Source organism: Oncorhynchus mykiss, unplaced genomic scaffold, assembly GCF_013265735.2.
Source record: "Oncorhynchus mykiss isolate Arlee unplaced genomic scaffold, USDA_OmykA_1.1 un_scaffold_403, whole genome shotgun sequence".
NCBI lineage: Eukaryota > Metazoa > Chordata > Actinopteri > Salmoniformes > Salmonidae > Oncorhynchus > Oncorhynchus mykiss.
The window spans coordinates 1-25,000 of NW_023493850.1; the positions used below are offsets into that span (position 1 = coordinate 1).

Below are 25,000 nucleotides of genomic sequence, written 5' to 3' on the forward strand. Positions count from 1 at the left end.
TCTAAAAGTGGAATGAAATTGCATATACTGTAGCCATAATTTGTAGCACAGATTGTTGGATGAAATACAAACTAACCTTGCTTACTTATTTCAAAGCGAGGGCACATATTTCAGCCTTGTGGGAAAAAACGGACAAAGAGTTGAAATTCCACAAGGCAGTGACAAAAAGCTTACAGCACCTGGTATTCCCAGGCGGGTCTCCCATCCAAGTACTAACCAGGCCCGACCCTGCTTAGCTTCCGAGATCGGACGAGATCAGGCGTACTCAGGCCGGTGTGGCCGTAAGCGAAAGGCAATCTCAAAAAGTGGATGAAATTGCATATACTGTAGCCATAATTTGTAGCACAGATTGTTGGATGAAATACAAACTAACCTTGCTTACTTATTTCAAAGCGAGGGCACATATTTCAGCCTTGTGGGAAAAAACGGACAAAGAGTTGAAATTCCACAAGGCAGTGACAAAAAGCTTACAGCACCTGGTATTCCCAGGCGGGTCTCCCATCCAAGTACTAACCAGGCCCGACCCTGCTTAGCTTCCGAGATCGGACGAGATCAGGCGTACTCAGGCCGGTGTGGCCGTAAGCGAAAGGCAATCTCAAAAAGTGGATGAAATTGCATATACTGTAGCCATAATTTGTAGCACAGATTGTTGGATGAAATACAAACTAACCTTGCTTACTTATTTCAAAGCGAGGGCACATATTTCAGCCTTGTGGGAAAAAACGGACAAAGAGTTGAAATTCCACAAGGCAGTGACAAAAAGCTTACAGCACCTGGTATTCCCAGGCGGATCTCCCATCCAAGTACTAACCAGGCCCGACCCTGCTTAGCTTCCGAGATCGGACGAGATCAGGCGTACTCAGGCCGGTGTGGCCGTAAGCGAAAGACAATCTCAAAAAGTGGATGAAATTGCATATACTGTAGCCATAATTTGTAGCACAGATTGTTGGATGAAATACAAACTAACCTTGCTTACTTATTTCAAAGCGAGGGCACATATTTCAGCCTTGTGGGAAAAAACGGACAAAGAGTTGAAATTCCACAAGGCAGTGACAAAAATCTTACAGCACCTGGTATTCCCAGGCGGTCTCCCATCCAAGTACTAACCAGGCCCGACCCTGCTTAGCTTCCGAGATCGGACGAGATCAGGCGTACTCAGGCCGGTGTGGCCGTAAGCGAGAAACTTATCTCTTGGTGCACCTATGTAAAGTCAAAGTGAGCCTGATTAACAGCTGTTGCATTTCCACCATTTAGATAAGCATCTTTGTGTCACTCAAAAAGTGGAAGAAATTGCATATACTGTAGCCATAATTTGTAGCACAGATTGTTGGATGAAATACAAACTAACCTTGCTTACTTATTTCAAAGCGAGGGCACATATTTCAGCCTTGTGGGAAAAAACGGACAAAGAGTTGAAATTCCACAAGGCAGTGACAAAAAGCTTACAGCACCTGGTATTCCCAGGCGGGTCTCCCATCCAAGTACTAACCAGGCCCGACCCTGCTTAGCTTCCGAGATCGGACGAGATCAGGCGTACTCAGGCCGGTGTGGCCGTAAGCGAAAGGACAATCTCAAAAAGTGGATGAAATTGCATATACTGTAGCCATAATTTGTAGCACAGATTGTTGGATGAAATACAAACTAACCTTGCTTACTTATTTCAAAGCGAGGGCACATATTTCAGCCTTGTGGGAAAAAACGGACAAAGAGTTGAAATTCCACAAGGCAGTGACAAAAAGCTTACAGCACCTGGTATTCCCAGGCGGTCTCCCATCCAAGTACTAACCAGGCCCGACCCTGCTTAGCTTCCGAGATCGGACGAGATCAGGCGTACTCAGGCCGGTGTGGCCGTAAGCGAAAGGCAATCTCAAAAAGTGGATGAAATTGCATATACTGTAGCCATAATTTGTAGCACAGATTGTTGGATGAAATACAAACTAACCTTGCTTACTTATTTCAAAGCGAGGGCACATATTTCAGCCTTGTGGGAAAAAACGGACAAAGAGTTGAAATTCCACAAGGCAGTGACAAAAAGCTTACAGCACCTGGTATTCCCAGGCGGTCTCCCATCCAAGTACTAACCAGGCCCGACCCTGCTTAGCTTCCGAGATCGGACGAGATCAGGCGTACTCAGGCCGGTGTGGCCGTAAGCGAAAGGCAATCTCAAAAAGTGGATGAAATTGCATATACTGTAGCCATAATTTGTAGCACAGATTGTTGGATGAAATACAAACTAACCTTGCTTACTTATTTCAAAGCGAGGGCACATATTTCAGCCTTGTGGGAAAAAACGGACAAAGAGTTGAAATTCCACAAGGCAGTGACAAAAAGCTTACAGCACCTGGTATTCCCAGGCGGATCTCCCATCCAAGTACTAACCAGGCCCGACCCTGCTTAGCTTCCGAGATCGGACGAGATCAGGCGTACTCAGGCCGGTGTGGCCGTAAGCGAAAGACAATCTCAAAAAGTGGATGAAATTGCATATACTGTAGCCATAATTTGTAGCACAGATTGTTGGATGAAATACAAACTAACCTTGCTTACTTATTTCAAAGCGAGGGCACATATTTCAGCCTTGTGGGAAAAAACGGACAAAGAGTTGAAATTCCACAAGGCAGTGACAAAAAGCTTACAGCACCTGGTATTCCCAGGCGGTCTCCCATCCAAGTACTAACCAGGCCCGACCCTGCTTAGCTTCCGAGATCGGACGAGATCAGGCGTACTCAGGCCGGTGTGGCCGTAAGCGAGAAACTATCTCTTGGTGCACCATGTAAAGTCAAAGTGAGCCTGATTAACAGCTGTTGCATTTCCACCATTTAGATAAGCATCTTTGTGTCACTCAAAAAGTGGAAGAAATTGCATATACTGTAGCCATAATTTGTAGCACAGATTGTTGGATGAAATACAAACTAACCTTGCTTACTTATTTCAAAGCGAGGGCACATATTTCAGCCTTGTGGGAAAAAACGGACAAAGAGTTGAAATTCCACAAGGCAGTGACAAAAAGCTTACAGCACCTGGTATTCCCAGGCGGGTCTCCCATCCAAGTACTAACCAGGCCCGACCCTGCTTAGCTTCCGAGATCGGACGAGATCAGGCGTACTCAGGCCGGTGTGGCCGTAAGCGAAAGACAATCTCAAAAAGTGGATGAAATTGCATATACTGTAGCCATAATTTGTAGCACAGATTGTTGGATGAAATACAAACTAACCTTGCTTACTTATTTCAAAGCGAGGGCACATATTTCAGCCTTGTGGGAAAAAACGGACAAAGAGTTGAAATTCCACAAGGCAGTGACAAAAAGCTTACAGCACCTGGTATTCCCAGGCGGTCTCCCATCCAAGTACTAACCAGGCCCGACCCTGCTTAGCTTCCGAGATCGGACGAGATCAGGCGTACTCAGGCCGGTGTGGCCGTTAGCGAAAGGCAATCTCAAAAAGTGGATGAAATTGCATATACTGTAGCCATAATTTGTAGCACAGATTGTTGGATGAAATACAAACTAACCTTGCTTACTTATTTCAAAGCGAGGGCACATATTTCAGCCTTGTGGGAAAAAACGGACAAAGAGTTGAAATTCCACAAGGCAGTGACAAAAAGCTTACAGCACCTGGTATTCCCAGGCGGTCTCCCATCCAAGTACTAACCAGGCCCGACCCTGCTTAGCTTCCGAGATCGGACGAGATCAGGCGTACTCAGGCCGGTGTGGCCGTAAGCGAGAAACTATCTCTTGGTGCACCATGTAAAGTCAAAGTGAGCCTGATTAACAGCTGTTGCATTTCCACCATTTAGATAAGCATCTTTGTGTCACTCAAAAAGTGGAAGAAATTGCATATACTGTAGCCATAATTTGTAGCACAGATTGTTGGATGAAATACAAACTAACCTTGCTTACTTATTTCAAAGCGAGGGCACATATTTCAGCCTTGTGGGAAAAAACGGACAAAGAGTTGAAATTCCACAAGGCAGTGACAAAAAGCTTACAGCACCTGGTATTCCCAGGCGGGTCTCCAATCCAAGTACTAACCAGGCCCGACCCTGCTTAGCTTCCGAGATCGGACGAGATCAGGCGTACTCAGGCCGGTGTGGCCGTAAGCGAAAGACAATCTCAAAAAGTGGATGAAATTGCATATACTGTAGCCATAATTTGTAGCACAGATTGTTGGATGAAATACAAACTAACCTTGCTTACTTATTTCAAAGCGAGGGCACATATTTCAGCCTTGTGGGAAAAAACGGACAAAGAGTTGAAATTCCACAAGGCAGTGACAAAAAGCTTACAGCACCTGGTATTCCCAGGCGGTCTCCCATCCAAGTACTAACCAGGCCCGACCCTGCTTAGCTTCCGAGATCGGACGAGATCAGGTGTACTCAGGCCGGTGTGGCCGTAAGAGAGAAACTATCTCTTGGTGCACCATGTAAAGTCAAAGTGAGCCTGATTAAAAGCTGTTGCATTTCCACCATTTAGATAAGCATCTTTGTGTCACTCAAAAAGTGGAAGAAATTGCATATACTGTAGCCATAATTTGTAGCACAGATTGTTGGATGAAATACAAACTAACCTTGCTTACTTATTTCAAAGCGAGGGCACATATTTCAGCCTTGTGGGAAAAAACGGACAAAGAGTTGAAATTCCACAAGGCAGTGACAAAAAGCTTACAGCACCTGGTATTCCCAGGCGGTCTCCCATCCAAGTACTAACCAGGCCCGACCCTGCTTAGCTTCCGAGATCGGACGAGATCAGGCGTACTCAGGCCGGTGTGGCCGTAAGCGAAAAGCAATCTCAAAAAGTGGATGAAATTGCATATACTGTAGCCATAATTTGTAGCACAGATTGTTGGATGAAATACAAACTAACCTTGCTTACTTATTTCAAAGCGAGGGCACATATTTCAGCCTTGTGGGAAAAAACGGACAAAGAGTTGAAATTCCACAAGGCAGTGACAAAAAGCTTACAGCACCTGGTATTCCCAGGCGGGTCTCCCATCCAAGTACTAACCAGGCCCGACCCTGCTTAGCTTCCGAGATCGGACGAGATCAGGTGTACTCAGGCCGGTGTGGCCGTAAGCGAGAAACTATCTCTTGGTGCACCATGTAAAGTCAAAGTGAGCCTGATTAAAAGCTGTTGCATTTCCACCATTTAGATAAGCATCTTTGTGTCACTCAAAAAGTGGAAGAAATTGCATATACTGTAGCCATAATTTGTAGCACAGATTGTTGGATGAAATACAAACTAACCTTGCTTACTTATTTCAAAGCGAGGGCACATATTTCAGCCTTGTGGGAAAAAACGGACAAAGAGTTGAAATTCCACAAGGCAGTGACAAAAAGCTTACAGCACCTGGTATTCCCAGGCGGTCTCCCATCCAAGTACTAACCAGGCCCGACCCTGCTTAGCTTCCGAGATCGGACGAGATCAGGCGTACTCAGGCCGGTGTGGCCGTAAGCGAAAAGCAATCTCAAAAAGTGGATGAAATTGCATATACTGTAGCCATAATTTGTAGCACAGATTGTTGGATGAAATACAAACTAACCTTGCTTACTTATTTCAAAGCGAGGGCACATATTTCAGCCTTGTGGGAAAAAACGGACAAAGAGTTGAAATTCCACAAGGCAGTGACAAAAAGCGTACAGCACCTGGTATTCCCAGGCGGGTCTCCCATCCAAGTACTAACCAGGCCCGACCCTGCTTAGCTTCCGAGATCGGACGAGATCAGGCGTACTCAGGCCGGTGTGGCCGTAAGCGAAAGGCAATCTCAAAAAGTGGATGAAATTGCATATACTGTAGCCATAATTTGTAGCACAGATTGTTGGATGAAATACAAACTAACCTTGCTTACTTATTTCAAAGCGAGGGCACATATTTCAGCCTTGTGGGAAAAAACGGACAAAGAGTTGAAATTCCACAAGGCAGTGACAAAAAGCTTACAGCACCTGGTATTCCCAGGCGGGTCTCCCATCCAAGTACTAACCAGGCCCGACCCTGCTTAGCTTCCGAGATCGGACGAGATCAGGCGTACTCAGGCCGGTGTGGCCGTAAGCGAAAGACAATCTCAAAAAGTGGATGAAATTGCATATACTGTAGCCATAATTTGTAGCACAGATTGTTGGATGAAATACAAACTAACCTTGCTTACTTATTTCAAAGCGAGGGCACATATTTCAGCCTTGTGGGAAAAAACGGACAAAGAGTTGAAATTCCACAAGGCAGTGACAAAAAGCTTACAGCACCTGGTATTCCCAGGCGGGTCTCCCATCCAAGTACTAACCAGGCCCGACCCTGCTTAGCTTCCGAGATCGGACGAGATCAGGCGTACTCAGGCCGGTGTGGCCGTAAGCGAAAGGCAATCTCAAAAAGTGGATGAAATTGCATATACTGTAGCCATAATTTGTAGCACAGATTGTTGGATGAAATACAAACTAACCTTGCTTACTTATTTCAAAGCGAGGGCACATATTTCAGCCTTGTGGGAAAAAACGGACAAAGAGTTGAAATTCCACAAGGCAGTGACAAAAAGCTTACAGCACCTGGTATTCCCAGGCGGGTCTCCCATCCAAGTACTAACCAGGCCCGACCCTGCTTAGCTTCCGAGATCTGACGAGATCAGGCGTACTCAGGCCGGTGTGGCCGTAAGCGAAAGACAATCTCAAAAAGTGGATGAAATTGCATATACTGTAGCCATAATTTGTAGCACAGATTGTTGGATGAAATACAAACTAACCTTGCTTACTTATTTCAAAGCGAGGGCACATATTTCAGCCTTGTGGGAAAAAACGGACAAAGAGTTGAAATTCCACAAGGCAGTGACAAAAAGCTTACAGCACCTGGTATTCCCAGGCGGTCTCCCATCCAAGTACTAACCAGGCCCGACCCTGCTTAGCTTCCGAGATCAGACGAGATCAGGCGTACTCAGGCCGGTGTGGCCGTAAGCGAGAAACTATCTCTTGGTGCACCATGTAAAGTCAAAGTGAGCCTGATTAAAAGCTGTTGCATTTCCACCATTTAGATAAGCATCTTTGTGTCACTCAAAAAGTGGAAGAAATTGCATATACTGTAGCCATAATTTGTAGCACAGATTGTTGGATGAAATACAAACTAACCTTGCTTACTTATTTCAAAGCGAGGGCACATATTTCAGCCTTGTGGGAAAAAACGGACAAAGAGTTGAAATTCCACAAGGCAGTGACAAAAAGCTTACAGCACCTGGTATTCCCAGGCGGTCTCCCATCCAAGTACTAACCAGGCCCGACCCTGCTTAGCTTCCGAGATCGGACGAGATCAGGCGTACTCAGGCCGGTGTGGCCGTAAGCGAAAAGCAATCTCAAAAAGTGGATGAAATTGCATATACTGTAGCCATAATTTGTAGCACAGATTGTTGGATGAAATACAAACTAACCTTGCTTACTTATTTCAAAGCGAGGGCACATATTTCAGCCTTGTGGGAAAAAACGGACAAAGAGTTGAAATTCCACAAGGCAGTGACAAAAAGCTTACAGCACCTGGTATTCCCAGGCGGGTCTCCCATCCAAGTACTAACCAGGCCCGACCCTGCTTAGCTTCCGAGATCGGACGAGATCAGGCGTACTCAGGCCGGTGTGGCCGTAAGCGAAAGGCAATCTCAAAAAGTGGATGAAATTGCATATACTGTAGCCATAATTTGTAGCACAGATTGTTGGATGAAATACAAACTAACCTTGCTTACTTATTTCAAAGCGAGGGCACATATTTCAGCCTTGTGGGAAAAAACGGACAAAGAGTTGAAATTCCACAAGGCAGTGACAAAAAGCTTACAGCACCTGGTATTCCCAGGCGGGTCTCCCATCCAAGTACTAACCAGGCCCGACCCTGCTTAGCTTCCGAGATCGGACGAGATCAGGCGTACTCAGGCCGGTGTGGCCGTAAGCGAAAGACAATCTCAAAAAGTTGATGAAATTGCATATACTGTAGCCATAATTTGTAGCACAGATTGTTGGATGAAATACAAACTAACCTTGCTTACTTATTTCAAAGCGAGGGCACATATTTCAGCCTTGTGGGAAAAAACGGACAAAGAGTTGAAATTCCACAAGGCAGTGACAAAAAGCTTACAGCACCTGGTATTCCCAGGCGGGTCTCCCATCCAAGTACTAACCAGGCCCGACCCTGCTTAGCTTCCGAGATCGGACGAGATCAGGCGTACTCAGGCCGGTGTGGCCGTAAGCGAAAGGCAATCTCAAAAAGTGGATGAAATTGCATATACTGTAGCCATAATTTGTAGCACAGATTGTTGGATGAAATACAAACTAACCTTGCTTACTTATTTCAAAGCGAGGGCACATATTTCAGCCTTGTGGGAAAAAACGGACAAAGAGTTGAAATTCCACAAGGCAGTGACAAAAAGCTTACAGCACCTGGTATTCCCAGGCGGGTCTCCCATCCAAGTACTAACCAGGCCCGACCCTGCTTAGCTTCCGAGATCTGACGAGATCAGGCGTACTCAGGCCGGTGTGGCCGTAAGCGAAAGACAATCTCAAAAAGTGGATGAAATTGCATATACTGTAGCCATAATTTGTAGCACAGATTGTTGGATGAAATACAAACTAACCTTGCTTACTTATTTCAAAGCGAGGGCACATATTTCAGCCTTGTGGGAAAAAACGGACAAAGAGTTGAAATTCCACAAGGCAGTGACAAAAAGCTTACAGCACCTGGTATTCCCAGGCGGTCTCCCATCCAAGTACTAACCAGGCCCGACCCTGCTTAGCTTCCGAGATCAGACGAGATCAGGCGTACTCAGGCCGGTGTGGCCGTAAGCGAGAAACTATCTCTTGGTGCACCATGTAAAGTCAAAGTGAGCCTGATTAACAGCTGTTGCATTTCCACCATTTAGATAAGCATCTTTGTGTCACTCAAAAAGTGGAAGAAATTGCATATACTGTAGCCATAATTTGTAGCACAGATTGTTGGATGAAATACAAACTAACCTTGCTTACTTATTTCAAAGCGAGGGCACATATTTCAGCCTTGTGGGAAAAAACGGACAAAGAGTTGAAATTCCACAAGGCAGTGACAAAAAGCTCACAGCACCTGGTATTCCCAGGCGGGTCTCCCATCCAAGTACTAACCAGGCCCGACCCTGCTTAGCTTCCGAGATCGGACGAGATCAGGCGTACTCAGGCCGGTGTGGCCGTAAGCGAAAGGCAATCTCAAAAAGTGGATGAAATTGCATATACTGTAGCCATAATTTGTAGCACAGATTGTTGGATGAAATACAAACTAACCTTGCTTACTTATTTCAAAGCGAGGGCACATATTTCAGCCTTGTGGGAAAAAACGGACAAAGAGTTGAAATTCCACAAGGCAGTGACAAAAAGCTTACAGCACCTGGTATTCCCAGGCGGTCTCCCATCCAAGTACTAACCAGGCCCGACCCTGCTTAGCTTCCGAGATCGGACGAGATCAGGCGTACTCAGGCCGGTGTGGCCGTAAGCGAAAGGCAATCTCAAAAAGTGGATGAAATTGCATATACTGTAGCCATAATTTGTAGCACAGATTGTTGGATGAAATACAAACTAACCTTGCTTACTTATTTCAAAGCGAGGGCACATATTTCAGCCTTGTGGGAAAAAACGGACAAAGAGTGGAAATTCCACAAGGCAGTGACAAAAAGCTTACAGCACCTGGTATTCCCAGGCGGGTCTCCCATCCAAGTACTAACCAGGCCCGACCCTGCTTAGCTTCCGAGATCGGACGAGATCAGGCGTACTCAGGCCGGTGTGGCCGTAAGCGAAAGGCAATCTCAAAAAGTGGATGAAATTGCATATACTGTAGCCATAATTTGTAGCACAGATTGTTGGATGAAATACAAACTAACCTTGCTTACTTATTTCAAAGCGAGGGCACATATTTCAGCCTTGTGGGAAAAAACAGACAAAGAGTTGAAATTCCACAAGGCAGTGACAAAAAGCTTACAGCACCTGGTATTCCCAGGCGGTCTCCCATCCAAGTACTAACCAGGCCCGACCCTGCTTAGCTTCCGAGATCGGACGAGATCAGGCGTACTCAGGCCGGTGTGGCCGTAAGCGAGAAACTATCTCTTGGTACACTATGTAAAGTCAAAGTGAGCCTGATTAACAGCTGTTGCATTTCCACCATTTAGATAAGCATCTTTGTGTCACTCAAAAAGTGGAAGAAATTGCATATACTGTAGCCATAATTTGTAGCACAGATTGATGGATGAAATACAAACTAACCTTGCTTACTTATTTCAAAGCGAGGGCACATATTTCAGCCTTGTGGGAAAAAACGGACAAAGAGTTGAAATTCCACAAGGCAGTGACAAAAAGCTTACAGCACCTGGTATTCCCAGGCGGTCTCCCATCCAAGTACTAACCAGGCCCGACCCTGCTTAGCTTCCGAGATCGGACGAGATCAGGCGTACTCAGGCCGGTGTGGCCGTAAGCGAAAGGCAATCTCAAAAAGTGGATGAAATTGCATATACTGTAGCCATAATTTGTAGCACAGATTGTTGGATGAAATACAAACTAACCTTGCTTACTTATTTCAAAGCGAGGGCACATATTTCAGCCTTGTGGGAAAAAACGGACAAAGAGTTGAAATTCCACAAGGCAGTGACAAAAAGCTTACAGCACCTGGTATTCCCAGGCGGGTCTCCCATCCAACTACTAACCAGGCCCGACCCTGCTTAGCTTCCGAGATCGGACGAGATCAGGCGTACTCAGGCCGGTGTGGCCGTAAGCGAAAGGCAATCTCAAAAAGTGGATGAAATTGCATATACTGTAGCCATAATTTGTAGCACAGATTGTTGGATGAAATACAAACTAACCTTGCTTACTTATTTCAAAGCGAGGGCACATATTTCAGCCTTGTGGGAAAAAACGGACAAAGAGTTGAAATTCCACAAGGCAGTGACAAAAAGCTTACAGCACCTGGTATTCCCAGGCGGGTCTCCCATCCAAGTACTAACCAGGCCCGACCCTGCTTAGCTTCCGAGATCGGACGAGATCAGGCGTACTCAGGCCGGTGTGGCCGTAAGCGAAAGACAATCTCAAAAAGTGGATGAAATTGCATATACTGTAGCCATAATTTGTAGCACAGATTGTTGGATGAAATACAAACTAACCTTGCTTACTTATTTCAAAGCGAGGGCACATATTTCAGCCTTGTGGGAAAAAACGGACAAAGAGTTGAAATTCCACAAGGCAGTGACAAAAAGCTTACAGCACCTGGTATTCCCAGGCGGTCTCCCATCCAAGTACTAACCAGGCCTGACCCTGCTTAGCTTCCGAGATCGGACGAGATCAGGCGTACTCAGGCCGGTGTGGCCGTAAGCGAAAGGCAATCTCAAAAAGTGGATGAAATTGCATATACTGTAGCCATAATTTGTAGCACAGATTGTTGGATGAAATACAAACTAACCTTGCTTACTTATTTCAAAGCGAGGGCACATATTTCAGCCTTGTGGGAAAAAACGGACAAAGAGTTGAAATTCCACAAGGCAGTGACAAAAAGCTTACAGCACCTGGTATTCCCAGGCGGTCTCCCATCCAAGTACTAACCAGGCCCGACCCTGCTTAGCTTCCGAGATCAGACGAGATCAGGCGTACTCAGGCCGGTGTGGCCGTAAGCGAAAGGCAATCTCAAAAAGTGGATGAAATTGCATATACTGTAGCCATAATTTGTAGCACAGATTGTTGGATGAAATACAAACTAACCTTGCTTACTTATTTCAAAGCGAGGGCACATATTTCAGCCTTGTGGGAAAAAACGGACAAAGAGTTGAAATTCCACAAGGCAGTGACAAAAAGCTTACAGCACCTGGTATTCCCAGGCGGGTCTCCCATCCAAGTACTAACCAGGCCCGACCCTGCTTAGCTTCCGAGATCGGACGAGATCAGGCGTACTCAGGCCGGTGTGGCCGTAAGCGAAAGGCAATCTCAAAAAGTGGATGAAATTGCATATACTGTAGCCATAATTTGTAGCACAGATTGTTGGATGAAATACAAACTAACCTTGCTTACTTATTTCAAAGCGAGGGCACATATTTCAGCCTTGTGGGAAAAAACAGACAAAGAGTTGAAATTCCACAAGGCAGTGACAAATAGCTTACAGCACCTGGTATTCCCAGGCGGGTCTCCCATCCAAGTACTAACCAGGCCCGACCCTGCTTAGCTTCCGAGATCGGACGAGATCAGGCGTACTCAGGCCGGTGTGGCCGTAAGCAAAAGGCAATCTCAAAAAGTGGATGAAATTGCATATACTGTAGCCATAATTTGTAGCACAGATTGTTGGATGAAATACAAACTAACCTTGCTTACTTATTTCAAAGCGAGGGCACATATTTCAGCCTTGTGGGAAAAAACGGACAAAGAGTTGAAATTCCACAAGGCAGTGACAAAAAGCTTACAGCACCTGGTATTCCCAGGCGGGTCTCCCATCCAACTACTAACCAGGCCCGACCCTGCTTAGCTTCCGAGATCGGACGAGATCAGGCGTACTCAGGCCGGTGTGGCCGTAAGCGAAAGGCAATCTCAAAAAGTGGATGAAATTGCATATACTGTAGCCATAATTTGTAGCACAGATTGTTGGATGAAATACAAACTAACCTTGCTTACTTATTTCAAAGCGAGGGCACATATTTCAGCCTTGTGGGAAAAAACGGACAAAGAGTTGAAATTCCACAAGGCAGTGACAAAAAGCTTACAGCACCTGGTATTCCCAGGCGGGTCTCCCATCCAAGTACTAACCAGGCCCGACCCTGCTTAGCTTCCGAGATCGGACGAGATCAGGCGTACTCAGGCCGGTGTGGCCGTAAGCGAAAGACAATCTCAAAAAGTGGATGAAATTGCATATACTGTAGCCATAATTTGTAGCACAGATTGTTGGATGAAATACAAACTAACCTTGCTTACTTATTTCAAAGCGAGGGCACATATTTCAGCCTTGTGGGAAAAAACGGACAAAGAGTTGAAATTCCACAAGGCAGTGACAAAAAGCTTACAGCACCTGGTATTCCCAGGCGGTCTCCCATCCAAGTACTAACCAGGCCCGACCCTGCTTAGCTTCCGAGATCGGACGAGATCAGGCGTACTCAGGCCGGTGTGGCCGTAAGCGAAAGGCAATCTCAAAAAGTGGATGAAATTGCATATACTGTAGCCATAATTTGTAGCACAGATTGTTGGATGAAATACAAACTAACCTTGCTTACTTATTTCAAAGCGAGGGCACATATTTCAGCCTTGTGGGAAAAAACGGACAAAGAGTTGAAATTCCACAAGGCAGTGACAAAAAGCTTACAGCACCTGGTATTCCCAGGCGGTCTCCCATCCAAGTACTAACCAGGCCCGACCCTGCTTAGCTTCCGAGATCAGACGAGATCAGGCGTACTCAGGCCGGTGTGGCCGTAAGCGAAAGGCAATCTCAAAAAGTGGATGAAATTGCATATACTGTAGCCATAATTTGTAGCACAGATTGTTGGATGAAATACAAACTAACCTTGCTTACTTATTTCAAAGCGAGGGCACATATTTCAGCCTTGTGGGAAAAAACGGACAAAGAGTTGAAATTCCACAAGGCAGTGACAAAAAGCTTACAGCACCTGGTATTCCCAGGCGGGTCTCCCATCCAAGTACTAACCAGGCCCGACCCTGCTTAGCTTCCGAGATCGGACGAGATCAGGCGTACTCAGGCCGGTGTGGCCGTAAGCGAAAGGCAATCTCAAAAAGTGGATGAAATTGCATATACTGTAGCCATAATTTGTAGCACAGATTGTTGGATGAAATACAAACTAACCTTGCTTACTTATTTCAAAGCGAGGGCACATATTTCAGCCTTGTGGGAAAAAACAGACAAAGAGTTGAAATTCCACAAGGCAGTGACAAATAGCTTACAGCACCTGGTATTCCCAGGCGGGTCTCCCATCCAAGTACTAACCAGGCCCGACCCTGCTTAGCTTCCGAGATCGGACGAGATCAGGCGTACTCAGGCCGGTGTGGCCGTAAGCAAAAGGCAATCTCAAAAAGTGGATGAAATTGCATATACTGTAGCCATAATTTGTAGCACAGATTGTTGGATGAAATACAAACTAACCTTGCTTACTTATTTCAAAGCGAGGGCACATATTTCAGCCTTGTGGGAAAAAACGGACAAAGAGTTGAAATTCCACAAGGCAGTGACAAAAAGCTTACAGCACCTGGTATTCCCAGGCGGTCTCCCATCCAAGTACTAACCAGGCCCGACCCTGCTTAGCTTCCGAGATCGGACGAGATCAGGCGTACTCAGGCCGGTGTGGCCGTAAGCGAGAAACTATCTCTTGGTGCACCATGTAAAGTCAAAGTGAGCCTGATTAACAGCTGTTGCATTTCCACCATTTAGATAAGCATCTTTGTGTCACTCAAAAAGTGGAAGAAATTGCATATACTGTAGCCATAATTTGTAGCACAGATTGTTGGATGAAATACAAACTAACCTTGCTTACTTATTTCAAAGCGAGGGCACATATTTCAGCCTTGTGGGAAAAAACGGACAAAGAGTTGAAATTCCACAAGGCAGTGACAAAAAGCTTACAGCACCTGGTATTCCCAGGCGGGTCTCCCATCCAAGTACTAACCAGGCCCGACCCTGCTTAGCTTCCGAGATCGGACGAGATCAGGCGTACTCAGGCCGGTGTGGCCGTAAGCGAAAGGCAATCTCAAAAAGTGGATGAAATTGCATATACTGTAGCCATAATTTGTAGCACAGATTGTTGGATGAAATACAAACTAACCTTGCTTACTTATTTCAAAGCGAGGGCACATATTTCAGCCTTGTGGGAAAAAACGGACAAAGAGTTGAAATTCCACAAGGCAGTGACAAAAAGCTTACAGCACCTGGTATTCCCAGGCGGGTCTCCCATCCAAGTACTAACCAGGCCCGACCCTGCTTAGCTTCCGAAATCGGACGAGATCAGGCGTACTCAGGCCGGTGTGGCCGTAAGCGAGAAACTATCTCTTGGTGCACCATGTAAAGTCAAAGTGAGCCTGATTAACAGCTGTTGCATTTCCACCATTTAGATAAGCATCTTTGTGTCACTCAAAAAGTGGAAGAAATTGCATATACTGTAGCCATAATTTGTAGCACAGATTGTTGGATGAAATACAAACTAACCTTGCTTACTTATTTCAAAGCGAGGGCACATATTTCAGCCTTGTGGGAAAAAACGGACAAAGAGTTGAAATTCCACAAGGCAGTGACAAAAAGCTTACAGCGCCTGGTATTCCCAGGCGGTCTCCCATCCAAGTACTAACCAGGCCCGACCCTGCTTAGCTTCCGAGATCGGACGAGATCAGGCGTACTCAGGCCGGTGTGGCCGTAAGCGAGAAACTATCTCTTGGTGCACCATGTAAAGTCAAAGTGAGCCTGATTAACAGCTGTTGCATTTCCACCATTTAGATAAGCATCTTTGTGTCACTCAAAAAGTGGAAGAAATTGCATATACTGTAGCCATAATTTGTAGCACAGATTGTTGGATGAAATACAAACTAACCTTGCTTACTTATTTCAAAGCGAGGGCACATATTTCAGCCTTGTGGGAAAAAACGGACAAAGAGTTGAAATTCCACAAGGCAGTGACAAAAAGCTTACAGCACCTGGTATTCCCAGGCGGGTCTCCCATCCAAGTACTAACCAGGCCCGACCCTGCTTAGCTTCCGAGATCGGACGAGATCAGGCGTACTCAGGCCGGTGTGGCCGTAAGCGAAAGGCAATCTCAAAAAGTGGATGAAATTGCATATACTGTAGCCATAATTTGTAGCACAGATTGTTGGATGAAATACAAACTAACCTTGCTTACTTATTTCAAAGCGAGGGCACATATTTCAGCCTTGTGGGAAAAAACGGACAAAGAGTTGAAATTCCACAAGGCAGTGACAAAAAGCTTACAGCACCTGGTATTCCCAGGCGGTCTCCCATCCAAGTACTAACCAGGCCCGACCCTGCTTAGCTTCCGAGATCAGACGAGATCAGGCGTACTCAGGCCGGTGTGGCCGTAAGCGAAAGGCAATCTCAAAAAGTGGATGAAATTGCATATACTGTAGCCATAATTTGTAGCACAGATTGTTGGATGAAATACAAACTAACCTTGCTTACTTATTTCAAAGCGAGGGCACATATTTCAGCCTTGTGGGAAAAAACGGACAAAGAGTTGAAATTCCACAAGGCAGTGACAAAAAGCTTACAGCACCTGGTATTCCCAGGCAGGTCTCCCATCCAAGTACTAACCAGGCCCGACCCTGCTTAGCTTCCGAGATCGGACGAGATCAGGCGTACTCAGGCCGGTGTGGCCGTAAGCGAAAGGCAATCTCAAAAAGTGGATGAAATTGCATATACTGTAGCCATAATTTGTAGCACAGATTGTTGGATGAAATACAAACTAACCTTGCTTACTTATTTCAAAGCGAGGGCACATATTTCAGCCTTGTGGGAAAAAACAGACAAAGAGTTGAAATTCCACAAGGCAGTGACAAATAGCTTACAGCACCTGGTATTCCCAGGCGGGTCTCCCATCCAAGTACTAACCAGGCCCGACCCTGCTTAGCTTCCGAGATCGGACGAGATCAGGCGTACTCAGGCCGGTGTGGCCGTAAGCAAAAGGCAATCTCAAAAAGTGGATGAAATTGCATATACTGTAGCCATAATTTGTAGCACAGATTGTTGGATGAAATACAAACTAACCTTGCTTACTTATTTCAAAGCGAGGGCACATATTTCAGCCTTGTGGGAAAAAACGGACAAAGAGTTGAAATTCCACAAGGCAGTGACAAAAATCTTACAGCACCTGGTATTCCCAGGCGGTCTCCCATCCAAGTACTAACCAGGCCCGACCCTGCTTAGCTTCCGAGATCGGACGAGATCAGGCGTACTCAGGCCGGTGTGGCCGTAAGCGAGAAACTATCTCTTGGTGCACTATGTAAAGTCAAAGTGAGCCTGATTAACAGCTGTTGCATTTCCACCATTTAGATAAGCATCTTTGTGTCACTCAAAAAGTGGAAGAAATTGCATATACTGTAGCCATAATTTGTAGCACAGATTGTTGGATGAAATACAAACTAACCTTGCTTACTTATTTTAAAGCGAGGGCACATATTTCAGCCTTGTGGGAAAAAACGGACAAAGAGTTGAAATTCCACAAGGCAGTGACAAAAAGCTTACAGCACCTGGTATTCCCAGGCGGTCTCCCATCCAAGTACTAACCAGGCCCGACCCTGCTTAGCTTCCGAGATCGGACGAGATCAGGCGTACTCAGGCCGGTGTGGCCGTAAGCGAGAAACTATCTCTTGGTGCACCATGTAAAGTCAAAGTGAGCCTGATTAACAGCTGTTGCATTTCCACCATTTAGATAAGCATCTTTGTGTCACTCAAAAAGTGGAAGAAATTGCATATACTGTAGCCATAATTTGTAGCACAGATTGTTGGATGAAATACAAACTAACCTTGCTTACTTATTTCAAAGCGAGGGCACATATTTCAGCCTTGTGGGAAAAAACGGACAAAGAGTTGAAATTCCACAAGGCAGTGACAAAAAGCTTACAGCACCTGGTATTCCCAGGAGGTCTCCCATCCAAGTACTAACCAGGCCCGACCCTGCTTAGCTTCCGAGATCGGACGAGATCAGGCGTACTCAGGCCGGTGTGGCCGTAAGCGAAAGGCAATCTCAAAAAGTGGATGAAATTGCATATACTGTAGCCATAATTTGTAGCACAGATTGTTGGATGAAATACAAACTAACCTTGCTTACTTATTTCAAAGCGAGGGCACATATTTCAGCCTTGTGGGAAAAAACGGACAAAGAGTTGAAATTCCACAAGGCAGTGACAAAAAGCTTACAGCACCTGGTATTCCCAGGCGGGTCTCCCATCCAAGTACTAACCAGGCCCGACCCTGCTTAACTTCCGAGATCGGACGAGATCAGGCGTACTCAGGCCGGTGTGGCCGTAAGCGAAAGGCAATCTCAAAAAGTGGATGAAATTGCATATACTGTAGCCATAATTTGTAGCACAGATTGTTGGATGAAATACAAACTAACCTTGCTTACTTATTTCAAAGCGAGGGCACATATTTCAGCCTTGTGGGAAAAAACGGACAAAGAGTTGAAATTCCACAAGGCAGTGACAAAAAGCTTACAGCACCTGGTATTCCCAGGCGGTCTCCCATCCAAGTACTAACCAGGCCCGACCCTGCTTAGCTTCCGAGATCGGACGAGATCAGGCGTACTCAGGCCGGTGTGGCCGTAAGCAAGAAACTATCTCTTGGTGCACCATGTAAAGTCAAAGTGAGCCTGATTAACAGCTGTTGCATTTCCACCATTTAGATAAGCATCTTTGTGTCACTCAAAAAGTGGAAGAAATTGCATATACTGTAGCCATAATTTGTAGCACAGATTGTTGGATGAAATACAAACTAACCTTGCTTACTTATTTCAAAGCGAGGGCACATATTTCAGCCTTGTGGGAAAAAACGGACAAAGAGTTGAAATTCCACAAGGCAGTGACAAAAAGCTTACAGCACCTGGTATTCCCAGGCGGGTCTCCCATCCAAGTACTAACCAGGCCCGACCCTGCTTAGCTTCCGAGATCGGACGAGATCAGGCGTACTCAGGCCGGTGTGGCCGTAAGCGAAAGGCAATCTCAAAAAGTGGATGAAATTGCATATACTGTAGCCATAATTTGTAGCACAGATTGTTGGATGAAATACAAACTAACCTTGCTTACTTATTTCAAAGCGAGGGCACATATTTCAGCCTTGTGGGAAAAAAACGGACAAAGAGTTGAAATTCCACAAGGCAGTGACAAAAAGCTTACAGCACCTGGTATTCCCAGGCGGGTCTCCCATCCAAGTACTAACCAGGCCCGACCCTGCTTAGCTTCCGAGATCGGACGAGATCAGGCGTACTCAGGCCGGTGTGGCCGTAAGCGAGAAACTATCTCTTGGTGCACCATGTAAAGTCAAAGTGAGCCTGATTAACAGCTGTTGCATTTCCACCATTTAGATAAGCATCTTTGTGTCACTCAAAAAGTGGAAGAAATTGCATATACTGTAGCCATAATTTGTAGCACAGATTGTTGGATGAAATACAAACTAACCTTGCTTACTTATTTCAAAGCGAGGGCACATATTTCAGCCTTGTGGGAAAAAACGGACAAAGAGTTGAAATTCCACAAGGCAGTGACAAAAAGCTTACAGCGCCTGGTATTCCCAGGCGGTCTCCCATCCAAGTACTAACCAGGCCCGACCCTGCTTAGCTTCCGAGATCGGACGAGATCAGGCGTACTCAGGCCGGTGTGGCCGTAAGCGAGAAACTATCTCTTGGTGCACCATGTAAAGTCAAAGTGAGCCTGATTAACAGCTGTTGCATTTCCACCATTTAGATAAGCATCTTTGTGTCACTCAAAAAGTGGAAGAAATTGCATATACTGTAGCCATAATTTGTAGCACAGATTGTTGGATGAAATACAAACTAACCTTGCTTACTTATTTCAAAGCGAGGGCACATATTTCAGCCTTGTGGGAAAAAACGGACAAAGAGTTGAAATTCCACAAGGCAGTGACAAAAAGCTTACAGCACCTGGTATTCCCAGGCGGGTCTCCCATCCAAGTACTAACCAGGCCCGACCCTGCTTAGCTTCCGAGATCGGACGAGATCAGGCGTACTCAGGCCGGTGTGGCCGTAAGCGAAAGGCAATCTCAAAAAGTGGATGAAATTGCATATACTGTAGCCATAATTTGTAGCACAGATTGTTGGATGAAATACAAACTAACCTTGCTTACTTATTTCAAAGCGAGGGCACATATTTCAGCCTTGTGGGAAAAAACGGACAAAGAGTTGAAATTCCACAAGGCAGTGACAAAAAGCTTACAGCACCTGGTATTCCCAGGCGGTCTCCCATCCAAGTACTAACCAGGCCCGACCCTGCTTAGCTTCCGAGATCAGACGAGATCAGGCGTACTCAGGCCGGTGTGGCCGTAAGCGAAAGGCAATCTCAAAAAGTGGATGAAATTGCATATACTGTAGCCATAATTTGTAGCACAGATTGTTGGATGAAATACAAACTAACCTTGCTTACTTATTTCAAAGCGAGGGCACATATTTCAGCCTTGTGGGAAAAAACGGACAAAGAGTTGAAATTCCACAAGGCAGTGACAAAAAGCTTACAGCACCTGGTATTCCCAGGCAGGTCTCCCATCCAAGTACTAACCAGGCCCGACCCTGCTTAGCTTCCGAGATCGGACGAGATCAGGCGTACTCAGGCCGGTGTGGCCGTAAGCGAAAGGCAATCTCAAAAAGTGGATGAAATTGCATATACTGTAGCCATAATTTGTAGCACAGATTGTTGGATGAAATACAAACTAACCTTGCTTACTTATTTCAAAGCGAGGGCACATATTTCAGCCTTGTGGGAAAAAACAGACAAAGAGTTGAAATTCCACAAGGCAGTGACAAATAGCTTACAGCACCTGGTATTCCCAGGCGGGTCTCCCATCCAAGTACTAACCAGGCCCGACCCTGCTTAGCTTCCGAGATCGGACGAGATCAGGCGTACTCAGGCCGGTGTGGCCGTAAGCAAAAGGCAATCTCAAAAAGTGGATGAAATTGCATATACTGTAGCCATAATTTGTAGCACAGATTGTTGGATGAAATACAAACTAACCTTGCTTACTTATTTCAAAGCGAGGGCACATATTTCAGCCTTGTGGGAAAAAACGGACAAAGAGTTGAAATTCCACAAGGCAGTGACAAAAATCTTACAGCACCTGGTATTCCCAGGCGGTCTCCCATCCAAGTACTAACCAGGCCCGACCCTGCTTAGCTTCCGAGATCGGACGAGATCAGGCGTACTCAGGCCGGTGTGGCCGTAAGCGAGAAACTATCTCTTGGTGCACTATGTAAAGTCAAAGTGAGCCTGATTAACAGCTGTTGCATTTCCACCATTTAGATAAGCATCTTTGTGTCACTCAAAAAGTGGAAGAAATTGCATATACTGTAGCCATAATTTGTAGCACAGATTGTTGGATGAAATACAAACTAACCTTGCTTACTTATTTTAAAGCGAGGGCACATATTTCAGCCTTGTGGGAAAAAACGGACAAAGAGTTGAAATTCCACAAGGCAGTGACAAAAAGCTTACAGCATCTGGTATTCCCAGGCGGTCTCCCATCCAAGTACTAACCAGGCCCGACCCTGCTTAGCTTCCGAGATCGGACGAGATCAGGCGTACTCAGGCCGGTGTGGCCGTAAGCGAGAAACTATCTCTTGGTGCACCATGTAAAGTCAAAGTGAGCCTGATTAACAGCTGTTGCATTTCCACCATTTAGATAAGCATCTTTGTGTCACTCAAAAAGTGGAAGAAATTGCATATACTGTAGCCATAATTTGTAGCACAGATTGTTGGATGAAATACAAACTAACCTTGCTTACTTATTTCAAAGCGAGGGCACATATTTCAGCCTTGTGGGAAAAAACGGACAAAGAGTTGAAATTCCACAAGGCAGTGACAAAAAGCTTACAGCACCTGGTATTCCCAGGCGGTCTCCCATCCAAGTACTAACCAGGCCCGACCCTGCTTAGCTTCCGAGATCGGACGAGATCAGGCGTACTCAGGCCGGTGTGGCCGTAAGCGAAAGGCAATCTCAAAAAGTGGATGAAATTGCATATACTGTAGCCATAATTTGTAGCACAGATTGTTGGATGAAATACAAACTAACCTTGCTTACTTATTTCAAAGCGAGGGCACATATTTCAGCCTTGTGGGAAAAAACGGACAAAGAGTTGAAATTCCACAAGGCAGTGACAAAAAGCTTACAGCACCTGGTATTCCCAGGCGGGTCTCCCATCCAAGTACTAACCAGGCCCGACCCTGCTTAACTTCCGAGATCGGACGAGATCAGGCGTACTCAGGCCGGTGTGGCCGTAAGCGAAAGGCAATCTCAAAAAGTGGATGAAATTGCATATACTGTAGCCATAATTTGTAGCACAGATTGTTGGATGAAATACAAACTAACCTTGCTTACTTATTTCAAAGCGAGGGCACATATTTCAGCCTTGTGGGAAAAAACGGACAAAGAGTTGAAATTCCACAAGGCAGTGACAAAAAGCTTACAGCACCTGGTATTCCCAGGCGGTCTCCCATCCAAGTACTAACCAGGCCCGACCCTGCTTAGCTTCCGAGATCGGACGAGATCAGGCGTACTCAGGCCGGTGTGGCCGTAAGCGAGAAACTATCTCTTGGTGCACCATGTAAAGTCAAAGTGAGCCTGATTAACAGCTGTTGCATTTCCACCATTTAGATAAGCATCTTTGTGTCACTCAAAAAGTGGAAGAAATTGCATATACTGTAGCCATAATTTGTAGCACAGATTGTTGGATGAAATACAAACTAACCTTGCTTACTTATTTCAAAGCGAGGGCACATATTTCAGCCTTGTGGGAAAAAACAGACAAAGAGTTGAAATTCCACAAGGCAGTGACAAAAAGCTTACAGCACCTGGTATTCCCAGGCAGGTCTCCCATCCAAGTACTAACCAGGCCCGACCCTGCTTAGCTTCCGAGATCGGACGAGATCAGGCGTACTCAGGCCGGTGTGGCCGTAAGCGAGAAACTATCTCTTGGTGCACCATGTAAAGTCAAAGTGAGCCTGATTAACAGCTGTTGCATTTCCACCATTTAGATAAGCATCTTTGTGTCACTCAAAAAGTGGAAGAAATTGCATATACTGTAGCCATAATTTGTAGCACAGATTGTTGGATGAAATACAAACTAACCTTGCTTACTTATTTCAAAGCGAGGGCACATATTTCAGCCTTGTGGGAAAAAACGGACAAAGAGTTGAAATTCCACAAGGCAGTGACAAAAAGCTTACAGCACCTGGTATTCCCAGGCGGGTCTCCCATCCAAGTACTAACCAGGCCCGACCCTGCTTAGCTTCCGAGATCGGACGAGATCAGGCGTACTCAGGCCGGTGTGGCCGTAAGCGAAAGGCAATCTCAAAAAGTGGATGAAATTGCATATACTGTAGCCATAATTTGTAGCACAGATTGTTGGATGAAATACAAACTAACCTTGCTTACTTATTTCAAAGCGAGGGCACATATTTCAGCCTTGTGGGAAAAAACGGACAAAGAGTTGAAATTCCACAAGGCAGTGACAAAAAGCTTACAGCACCTGGTATTCCCAGGCGGTCTCCCATCCAAGTACTAACCAGGCCCGACCCTGCTTAGCTTCCGAGATCGGACGAGATCAGGCGTACTCAGGCCGGTGTGGCCGTAAGCGAGAAACTATCTCTTGGTGCACCATGTAAAGTCAAAGTGAGCCTGATTAACAGCTGTTGCATTTCCACCATTTAGATAAGCATCTTTGTGTCACTCAAAAAGTGGAAGAAATTGCATATACTGTAGCCATAATTTGTAGCACAGATTGTTGGATGAAATACAAACTAACCTTGCTTACTTATTTCAAAGCGAGGGCACATATTTCAGCCTTGTGGGAAAAAACGGACAAAGAGTTGAAATTCCACAAGGCAGTGACAAAAAGCTTACAGCACCTGGTATTCCCAGGGGGTCTCCCATCCAAGTACTAACCAGGCCCGACCCTGCTTAGCTTCCGAGATCGGACGAGATCAGGCGTACTCAGGCCGGTGTGGCCGTAAGCGAAAGACAATCTCAAAAAGTGGATGAAATTGCATATACTGTAGCCATAATTTGTAGCACAGATTGTTGGATGAAATACAAACTAACCTTGCTTACTTATTTCAAAGCGAGGGCACATATTTCAGCCTTGTGGGAAAAAACGGACAAAGAGTTGAAATTCCACAAGGCAGTGACAAAAAGCTTACAGCACCTGGTATTCCCAGGGGGTCTCCCATCCAAGTACTAACCAGGCCCGACCCTGCTTAGCTTCCGAGATCGGACGAGATCAGGCGTACTCAGGCCGGTGTGGCCGTAAGCGAAAGACAATCTCAAAAAGTGGATGAAATTGCATATACTGTAGCCATAATTTGTAGCACAGATTGTTGGATGAAATACAAACTAACCTTGCTTACTTATTTCAAAGCGAGGGCACATATTTCAGCCTTGTGGGAAAAAACGGACAAAGAGTTGAAATTCCACAAGGCAGTGACAAAAAGCTTACAGCACCTGGTATTCCCAGGCGGTCTCCCATCCAAGTACTAACCAGGCCCGACCCTGCTTAGCTTCCGAGATCGGACGAGATCAGGCGTACTCAGGCCGGTGTGGCCGTAAGCGAGAAACTATCTCTTGGTGCACCATGTAAAGTCAAAGTGAGCCTGATTAACAGCTGTTGCATTTCCACCATTTAGATAAGCATCTTTGTGTCACTCAAAAAGTGGAAGAAATTGCATATACTGTAGCCATAATTTGTAGCACAGATTGTTGGATGAAATACAAACTAACCTTGCTTACTTATTTCAAAGCGAGGGCACATATTTCAGCCTTGTGGGAAAAAACGGACAAAGAGTTGAAATTCCACAAGGCAGTGACAAAAAGCTTACAGCACCTGGTATTCCCAGGCGGGTCTCCCATCCAAGTACTAACCAGGCCCGACCCTGCTTAGCTTCCGAGATCGGACGAGATCAGGCGTACTCAGGCCGGTGTGGCCGTAAGCGAAAGGCAATCTCAAAAAGTGGATGAAATTGCATATACTGTAGCCATAATTTGTAGCACAGATTGTTGGATGAAATACAAACTAACCTTGCTTACTTATTTCAAAGCGAGGGCACATATTTCAGCCTTGTGGGAAAAAACGGACAAAGAGTTGAAATTCCACAAGGCAGTGACAAAAAGCTTACAGCACCTGGTATTCCCAGGCGGTCTCCCATCCAAGTACTAACCAGGCCCGACCCTGCTTAGCTTCCGAGATCGGACGAGATCAGGCGTACTCAGGCCGGTGTGGCCGTAAGCGAGAAACTATCTCTTGGTGCACCATGTAAAGTCAAAGTGAGCCTGATTAAC

General features: G+C 45.6%; 73 non-coding genes and 5 pseudogenes across 73 annotated transcripts; all 78 read right to left on the reverse strand.

Annotated features, from left to right (window-relative positions):
* Positions 1-167: 167 nt before the first annotated feature.
* On the reverse strand, positions 168-287 carry LOC118955407. Its single transcript, XR_005045271.1, has one exon. It is a non-coding gene; the product is annotated as a 5S ribosomal RNA (ribosomal RNA).
* Positions 288-464: 177 nt separating this feature from the next.
* Positions 465-584, reverse strand: LOC118955408. The gene has a single exon (XR_005045272.1). It is a non-coding gene; the product is annotated as a 5S ribosomal RNA (ribosomal RNA).
* Positions 585-761: 177 nt separating this feature from the next.
* On the reverse strand, positions 762-881 carry LOC118955477. Its single transcript, XR_005045341.1, has one exon. It is a non-coding gene; the product is annotated as a 5S ribosomal RNA (ribosomal RNA).
* A 177-nt stretch (positions 882-1,058) lies between these two features.
* Positions 1,059-1,177, reverse strand: LOC118955384. The gene has a single exon (XR_005045248.1). It is a non-coding gene; the product is annotated as a 5S ribosomal RNA (ribosomal RNA).
* Positions 1,178-1,439: 262 nt separating this feature from the next.
* Positions 1,440-1,559, reverse strand: LOC118955410. The gene has a single exon (XR_005045274.1). It is a non-coding gene; the product is annotated as a 5S ribosomal RNA (ribosomal RNA).
* A 178-nt stretch (positions 1,560-1,737) lies between these two features.
* Positions 1,738-1,856, reverse strand: LOC118955193. The gene has a single exon (XR_005045057.1). It is a non-coding gene; the product is annotated as a 5S ribosomal RNA (ribosomal RNA).
* Positions 1,857-2,033: 177 nt separating this feature from the next.
* Positions 2,034-2,152, reverse strand: LOC118955204. Its single transcript, XR_005045068.1, has one exon. It is a non-coding gene; the product is annotated as a 5S ribosomal RNA (ribosomal RNA).
* Positions 2,153-2,329: 177 nt separating this feature from the next.
* LOC118955478 lies at positions 2,330-2,449 on the reverse strand. Its single transcript, XR_005045342.1, has one exon. It is a non-coding gene; the product is annotated as a 5S ribosomal RNA (ribosomal RNA).
* Positions 2,450-2,626: 177 nt separating this feature from the next.
* Positions 2,627-2,745, reverse strand: LOC118955215. The gene has a single exon (XR_005045079.1). It is a non-coding gene; the product is annotated as a 5S ribosomal RNA (ribosomal RNA).
* A 260-nt stretch (positions 2,746-3,005) lies between these two features.
* On the reverse strand, positions 3,006-3,125 carry LOC118955411. The gene has a single exon (XR_005045275.1). It is a non-coding gene; the product is annotated as a 5S ribosomal RNA (ribosomal RNA).
* A 177-nt stretch (positions 3,126-3,302) lies between these two features.
* On the reverse strand, positions 3,303-3,421 carry LOC118955372. Its single transcript, XR_005045236.1, has one exon. It is a non-coding gene; the product is annotated as a 5S ribosomal RNA (ribosomal RNA).
* A 177-nt stretch (positions 3,422-3,598) lies between these two features.
* On the reverse strand, positions 3,599-3,717 carry LOC118955226. Its single transcript, XR_005045090.1, has one exon. It is a non-coding gene; the product is annotated as a 5S ribosomal RNA (ribosomal RNA).
* A 260-nt stretch (positions 3,718-3,977) lies between these two features.
* On the reverse strand, positions 3,978-4,097 carry LOC118955507 (annotated as a pseudogene).
* Positions 4,098-4,274: 177 nt separating this feature from the next.
* Positions 4,275-4,393, reverse strand: LOC118955362. Its single transcript, XR_005045226.1, has one exon. It is a non-coding gene; the product is annotated as a 5S ribosomal RNA (ribosomal RNA).
* A 260-nt stretch (positions 4,394-4,653) lies between these two features.
* On the reverse strand, positions 4,654-4,772 carry LOC118955237. Its single transcript, XR_005045101.1, has one exon. It is a non-coding gene; the product is annotated as a 5S ribosomal RNA (ribosomal RNA).
* A 177-nt stretch (positions 4,773-4,949) lies between these two features.
* LOC118955388 lies at positions 4,950-5,069 on the reverse strand. Its single transcript, XR_005045252.1, has one exon. It is a non-coding gene; the product is annotated as a 5S ribosomal RNA (ribosomal RNA).
* Positions 5,070-5,329: 260 nt separating this feature from the next.
* Positions 5,330-5,448, reverse strand: LOC118955248. The gene has a single exon (XR_005045112.1). It is a non-coding gene; the product is annotated as a 5S ribosomal RNA (ribosomal RNA).
* Positions 5,449-5,625: 177 nt separating this feature from the next.
* On the reverse strand, positions 5,626-5,745 carry LOC118955499 (annotated as a pseudogene).
* Positions 5,746-5,922: 177 nt separating this feature from the next.
* LOC118955412 lies at positions 5,923-6,042 on the reverse strand. The gene has a single exon (XR_005045276.1). It is a non-coding gene; the product is annotated as a 5S ribosomal RNA (ribosomal RNA).
* Positions 6,043-6,219: 177 nt separating this feature from the next.
* LOC118955413 lies at positions 6,220-6,339 on the reverse strand. Its single transcript, XR_005045277.1, has one exon. It is a non-coding gene; the product is annotated as a 5S ribosomal RNA (ribosomal RNA).
* Positions 6,340-6,516: 177 nt separating this feature from the next.
* On the reverse strand, positions 6,517-6,636 carry LOC118955465. The gene has a single exon (XR_005045329.1). It is a non-coding gene; the product is annotated as a 5S ribosomal RNA (ribosomal RNA).
* A 177-nt stretch (positions 6,637-6,813) lies between these two features.
* LOC118955355 lies at positions 6,814-6,932 on the reverse strand. Its single transcript, XR_005045219.1, has one exon. It is a non-coding gene; the product is annotated as a 5S ribosomal RNA (ribosomal RNA).
* Positions 6,933-7,192: 260 nt separating this feature from the next.
* Positions 7,193-7,311, reverse strand: LOC118955259. Its single transcript, XR_005045123.1, has one exon. It is a non-coding gene; the product is annotated as a 5S ribosomal RNA (ribosomal RNA).
* A 177-nt stretch (positions 7,312-7,488) lies between these two features.
* Positions 7,489-7,608, reverse strand: LOC118955414. The gene has a single exon (XR_005045278.1). It is a non-coding gene; the product is annotated as a 5S ribosomal RNA (ribosomal RNA).
* A 177-nt stretch (positions 7,609-7,785) lies between these two features.
* LOC118955416 lies at positions 7,786-7,905 on the reverse strand. Its single transcript, XR_005045280.1, has one exon. It is a non-coding gene; the product is annotated as a 5S ribosomal RNA (ribosomal RNA).
* Positions 7,906-8,082: 177 nt separating this feature from the next.
* On the reverse strand, positions 8,083-8,202 carry LOC118955417. Its single transcript, XR_005045281.1, has one exon. It is a non-coding gene; the product is annotated as a 5S ribosomal RNA (ribosomal RNA).
* A 177-nt stretch (positions 8,203-8,379) lies between these two features.
* Positions 8,380-8,499, reverse strand: LOC118955466. The gene has a single exon (XR_005045330.1). It is a non-coding gene; the product is annotated as a 5S ribosomal RNA (ribosomal RNA).
* Positions 8,500-8,676: 177 nt separating this feature from the next.
* LOC118955356 lies at positions 8,677-8,795 on the reverse strand. Its single transcript, XR_005045220.1, has one exon. It is a non-coding gene; the product is annotated as a 5S ribosomal RNA (ribosomal RNA).
* A 260-nt stretch (positions 8,796-9,055) lies between these two features.
* Positions 9,056-9,175, reverse strand: LOC118955476. The gene has a single exon (XR_005045340.1). It is a non-coding gene; the product is annotated as a 5S ribosomal RNA (ribosomal RNA).
* Positions 9,176-9,352: 177 nt separating this feature from the next.
* On the reverse strand, positions 9,353-9,471 carry LOC118955270. The gene has a single exon (XR_005045134.1). It is a non-coding gene; the product is annotated as a 5S ribosomal RNA (ribosomal RNA).
* A 177-nt stretch (positions 9,472-9,648) lies between these two features.
* LOC118955418 lies at positions 9,649-9,768 on the reverse strand. The gene has a single exon (XR_005045282.1). It is a non-coding gene; the product is annotated as a 5S ribosomal RNA (ribosomal RNA).
* Positions 9,769-9,945: 177 nt separating this feature from the next.
* On the reverse strand, positions 9,946-10,064 carry LOC118955281. Its single transcript, XR_005045145.1, has one exon. It is a non-coding gene; the product is annotated as a 5S ribosomal RNA (ribosomal RNA).
* A 260-nt stretch (positions 10,065-10,324) lies between these two features.
* On the reverse strand, positions 10,325-10,443 carry LOC118955292. Its single transcript, XR_005045156.1, has one exon. It is a non-coding gene; the product is annotated as a 5S ribosomal RNA (ribosomal RNA).
* Positions 10,444-10,620: 177 nt separating this feature from the next.
* LOC118955495 lies at positions 10,621-10,740 on the reverse strand (annotated as a pseudogene).
* A 177-nt stretch (positions 10,741-10,917) lies between these two features.
* On the reverse strand, positions 10,918-11,037 carry LOC118955419. The gene has a single exon (XR_005045283.1). It is a non-coding gene; the product is annotated as a 5S ribosomal RNA (ribosomal RNA).
* A 177-nt stretch (positions 11,038-11,214) lies between these two features.
* Positions 11,215-11,333, reverse strand: LOC118955401. Its single transcript, XR_005045265.1, has one exon. It is a non-coding gene; the product is annotated as a 5S ribosomal RNA (ribosomal RNA).
* A 177-nt stretch (positions 11,334-11,510) lies between these two features.
* LOC118955357 lies at positions 11,511-11,629 on the reverse strand. Its single transcript, XR_005045221.1, has one exon. It is a non-coding gene; the product is annotated as a 5S ribosomal RNA (ribosomal RNA).
* A 177-nt stretch (positions 11,630-11,806) lies between these two features.
* LOC118955420 lies at positions 11,807-11,926 on the reverse strand. Its single transcript, XR_005045284.1, has one exon. It is a non-coding gene; the product is annotated as a 5S ribosomal RNA (ribosomal RNA).
* A 177-nt stretch (positions 11,927-12,103) lies between these two features.
* Positions 12,104-12,223, reverse strand: LOC118955421. Its single transcript, XR_005045285.1, has one exon. It is a non-coding gene; the product is annotated as a 5S ribosomal RNA (ribosomal RNA).
* Positions 12,224-12,400: 177 nt separating this feature from the next.
* LOC118955496 lies at positions 12,401-12,520 on the reverse strand (annotated as a pseudogene).
* A 177-nt stretch (positions 12,521-12,697) lies between these two features.
* On the reverse strand, positions 12,698-12,817 carry LOC118955422. Its single transcript, XR_005045286.1, has one exon. It is a non-coding gene; the product is annotated as a 5S ribosomal RNA (ribosomal RNA).
* A 177-nt stretch (positions 12,818-12,994) lies between these two features.
* LOC118955304 lies at positions 12,995-13,113 on the reverse strand. The gene has a single exon (XR_005045168.1). It is a non-coding gene; the product is annotated as a 5S ribosomal RNA (ribosomal RNA).
* Positions 13,114-13,290: 177 nt separating this feature from the next.
* Positions 13,291-13,409, reverse strand: LOC118955358. The gene has a single exon (XR_005045222.1). It is a non-coding gene; the product is annotated as a 5S ribosomal RNA (ribosomal RNA).
* Positions 13,410-13,586: 177 nt separating this feature from the next.
* On the reverse strand, positions 13,587-13,706 carry LOC118955423. Its single transcript, XR_005045287.1, has one exon. It is a non-coding gene; the product is annotated as a 5S ribosomal RNA (ribosomal RNA).
* Positions 13,707-13,883: 177 nt separating this feature from the next.
* Positions 13,884-14,003, reverse strand: LOC118955424. Its single transcript, XR_005045288.1, has one exon. It is a non-coding gene; the product is annotated as a 5S ribosomal RNA (ribosomal RNA).
* A 177-nt stretch (positions 14,004-14,180) lies between these two features.
* LOC118955315 lies at positions 14,181-14,299 on the reverse strand. Its single transcript, XR_005045179.1, has one exon. It is a non-coding gene; the product is annotated as a 5S ribosomal RNA (ribosomal RNA).
* A 260-nt stretch (positions 14,300-14,559) lies between these two features.
* LOC118955425 lies at positions 14,560-14,679 on the reverse strand. Its single transcript, XR_005045289.1, has one exon. It is a non-coding gene; the product is annotated as a 5S ribosomal RNA (ribosomal RNA).
* A 177-nt stretch (positions 14,680-14,856) lies between these two features.
* LOC118955500 lies at positions 14,857-14,976 on the reverse strand (annotated as a pseudogene).
* Positions 14,977-15,236: 260 nt separating this feature from the next.
* LOC118955368 lies at positions 15,237-15,355 on the reverse strand. The gene has a single exon (XR_005045232.1). It is a non-coding gene; the product is annotated as a 5S ribosomal RNA (ribosomal RNA).
* Positions 15,356-15,615: 260 nt separating this feature from the next.
* LOC118955427 lies at positions 15,616-15,735 on the reverse strand. Its single transcript, XR_005045291.1, has one exon. It is a non-coding gene; the product is annotated as a 5S ribosomal RNA (ribosomal RNA).
* A 177-nt stretch (positions 15,736-15,912) lies between these two features.
* LOC118955360 lies at positions 15,913-16,031 on the reverse strand. Its single transcript, XR_005045224.1, has one exon. It is a non-coding gene; the product is annotated as a 5S ribosomal RNA (ribosomal RNA).
* A 177-nt stretch (positions 16,032-16,208) lies between these two features.
* Positions 16,209-16,328, reverse strand: LOC118955462. The gene has a single exon (XR_005045326.1). It is a non-coding gene; the product is annotated as a 5S ribosomal RNA (ribosomal RNA).
* Positions 16,329-16,505: 177 nt separating this feature from the next.
* LOC118955428 lies at positions 16,506-16,625 on the reverse strand. Its single transcript, XR_005045292.1, has one exon. It is a non-coding gene; the product is annotated as a 5S ribosomal RNA (ribosomal RNA).
* A 177-nt stretch (positions 16,626-16,802) lies between these two features.
* Positions 16,803-16,921, reverse strand: LOC118955385. Its single transcript, XR_005045249.1, has one exon. It is a non-coding gene; the product is annotated as a 5S ribosomal RNA (ribosomal RNA).
* Positions 16,922-17,181: 260 nt separating this feature from the next.
* LOC118955326 lies at positions 17,182-17,300 on the reverse strand. Its single transcript, XR_005045190.1, has one exon. It is a non-coding gene; the product is annotated as a 5S ribosomal RNA (ribosomal RNA).
* Positions 17,301-17,560: 260 nt separating this feature from the next.
* On the reverse strand, positions 17,561-17,679 carry LOC118955514. The gene has a single exon (XR_005045351.1). It is a non-coding gene; the product is annotated as a 5S ribosomal RNA (ribosomal RNA).
* Positions 17,680-17,856: 177 nt separating this feature from the next.
* LOC118955397 lies at positions 17,857-17,976 on the reverse strand. Its single transcript, XR_005045261.1, has one exon. It is a non-coding gene; the product is annotated as a 5S ribosomal RNA (ribosomal RNA).
* Positions 17,977-18,153: 177 nt separating this feature from the next.
* On the reverse strand, positions 18,154-18,272 carry LOC118955337. The gene has a single exon (XR_005045201.1). It is a non-coding gene; the product is annotated as a 5S ribosomal RNA (ribosomal RNA).
* A 260-nt stretch (positions 18,273-18,532) lies between these two features.
* On the reverse strand, positions 18,533-18,652 carry LOC118955429. The gene has a single exon (XR_005045293.1). It is a non-coding gene; the product is annotated as a 5S ribosomal RNA (ribosomal RNA).
* A 178-nt stretch (positions 18,653-18,830) lies between these two features.
* LOC118955430 lies at positions 18,831-18,950 on the reverse strand. The gene has a single exon (XR_005045294.1). It is a non-coding gene; the product is annotated as a 5S ribosomal RNA (ribosomal RNA).
* A 260-nt stretch (positions 18,951-19,210) lies between these two features.
* Positions 19,211-19,329, reverse strand: LOC118955369. The gene has a single exon (XR_005045233.1). It is a non-coding gene; the product is annotated as a 5S ribosomal RNA (ribosomal RNA).
* Positions 19,330-19,589: 260 nt separating this feature from the next.
* On the reverse strand, positions 19,590-19,709 carry LOC118955431. Its single transcript, XR_005045295.1, has one exon. It is a non-coding gene; the product is annotated as a 5S ribosomal RNA (ribosomal RNA).
* A 177-nt stretch (positions 19,710-19,886) lies between these two features.
* On the reverse strand, positions 19,887-20,005 carry LOC118955361. Its single transcript, XR_005045225.1, has one exon. It is a non-coding gene; the product is annotated as a 5S ribosomal RNA (ribosomal RNA).
* A 177-nt stretch (positions 20,006-20,182) lies between these two features.
* Positions 20,183-20,302, reverse strand: LOC118955463. The gene has a single exon (XR_005045327.1). It is a non-coding gene; the product is annotated as a 5S ribosomal RNA (ribosomal RNA).
* Positions 20,303-20,479: 177 nt separating this feature from the next.
* On the reverse strand, positions 20,480-20,599 carry LOC118955432. Its single transcript, XR_005045296.1, has one exon. It is a non-coding gene; the product is annotated as a 5S ribosomal RNA (ribosomal RNA).
* A 177-nt stretch (positions 20,600-20,776) lies between these two features.
* On the reverse strand, positions 20,777-20,895 carry LOC118955386. Its single transcript, XR_005045250.1, has one exon. It is a non-coding gene; the product is annotated as a 5S ribosomal RNA (ribosomal RNA).
* A 260-nt stretch (positions 20,896-21,155) lies between these two features.
* Positions 21,156-21,274, reverse strand: LOC118955404. Its single transcript, XR_005045268.1, has one exon. It is a non-coding gene; the product is annotated as a 5S ribosomal RNA (ribosomal RNA).
* A 260-nt stretch (positions 21,275-21,534) lies between these two features.
* LOC118955348 lies at positions 21,535-21,653 on the reverse strand. Its single transcript, XR_005045212.1, has one exon. It is a non-coding gene; the product is annotated as a 5S ribosomal RNA (ribosomal RNA).
* A 177-nt stretch (positions 21,654-21,830) lies between these two features.
* On the reverse strand, positions 21,831-21,950 carry LOC118955398. The gene has a single exon (XR_005045262.1). It is a non-coding gene; the product is annotated as a 5S ribosomal RNA (ribosomal RNA).
* Positions 21,951-22,127: 177 nt separating this feature from the next.
* LOC118955359 lies at positions 22,128-22,246 on the reverse strand. Its single transcript, XR_005045223.1, has one exon. It is a non-coding gene; the product is annotated as a 5S ribosomal RNA (ribosomal RNA).
* A 260-nt stretch (positions 22,247-22,506) lies between these two features.
* Positions 22,507-22,626, reverse strand: LOC118955464. Its single transcript, XR_005045328.1, has one exon. It is a non-coding gene; the product is annotated as a 5S ribosomal RNA (ribosomal RNA).
* Positions 22,627-22,886: 260 nt separating this feature from the next.
* On the reverse strand, positions 22,887-23,006 carry LOC118955433. The gene has a single exon (XR_005045297.1). It is a non-coding gene; the product is annotated as a 5S ribosomal RNA (ribosomal RNA).
* Positions 23,007-23,183: 177 nt separating this feature from the next.
* LOC118955370 lies at positions 23,184-23,302 on the reverse strand. The gene has a single exon (XR_005045234.1). It is a non-coding gene; the product is annotated as a 5S ribosomal RNA (ribosomal RNA).
* A 260-nt stretch (positions 23,303-23,562) lies between these two features.
* Positions 23,563-23,681, reverse strand: LOC118955346. The gene has a single exon (XR_005045210.1). It is a non-coding gene; the product is annotated as a 5S ribosomal RNA (ribosomal RNA).
* Positions 23,682-23,858: 177 nt separating this feature from the next.
* On the reverse strand, positions 23,859-23,977 carry LOC118955347. Its single transcript, XR_005045211.1, has one exon. It is a non-coding gene; the product is annotated as a 5S ribosomal RNA (ribosomal RNA).
* Positions 23,978-24,154: 177 nt separating this feature from the next.
* LOC118955381 lies at positions 24,155-24,273 on the reverse strand. Its single transcript, XR_005045245.1, has one exon. It is a non-coding gene; the product is annotated as a 5S ribosomal RNA (ribosomal RNA).
* A 260-nt stretch (positions 24,274-24,533) lies between these two features.
* LOC118955434 lies at positions 24,534-24,653 on the reverse strand. The gene has a single exon (XR_005045298.1). It is a non-coding gene; the product is annotated as a 5S ribosomal RNA (ribosomal RNA).
* A 177-nt stretch (positions 24,654-24,830) lies between these two features.
* On the reverse strand, positions 24,831-24,949 carry LOC118955392. Its single transcript, XR_005045256.1, has one exon. It is a non-coding gene; the product is annotated as a 5S ribosomal RNA (ribosomal RNA).
* Positions 24,950-25,000: the final 51 nt, after the last annotated feature.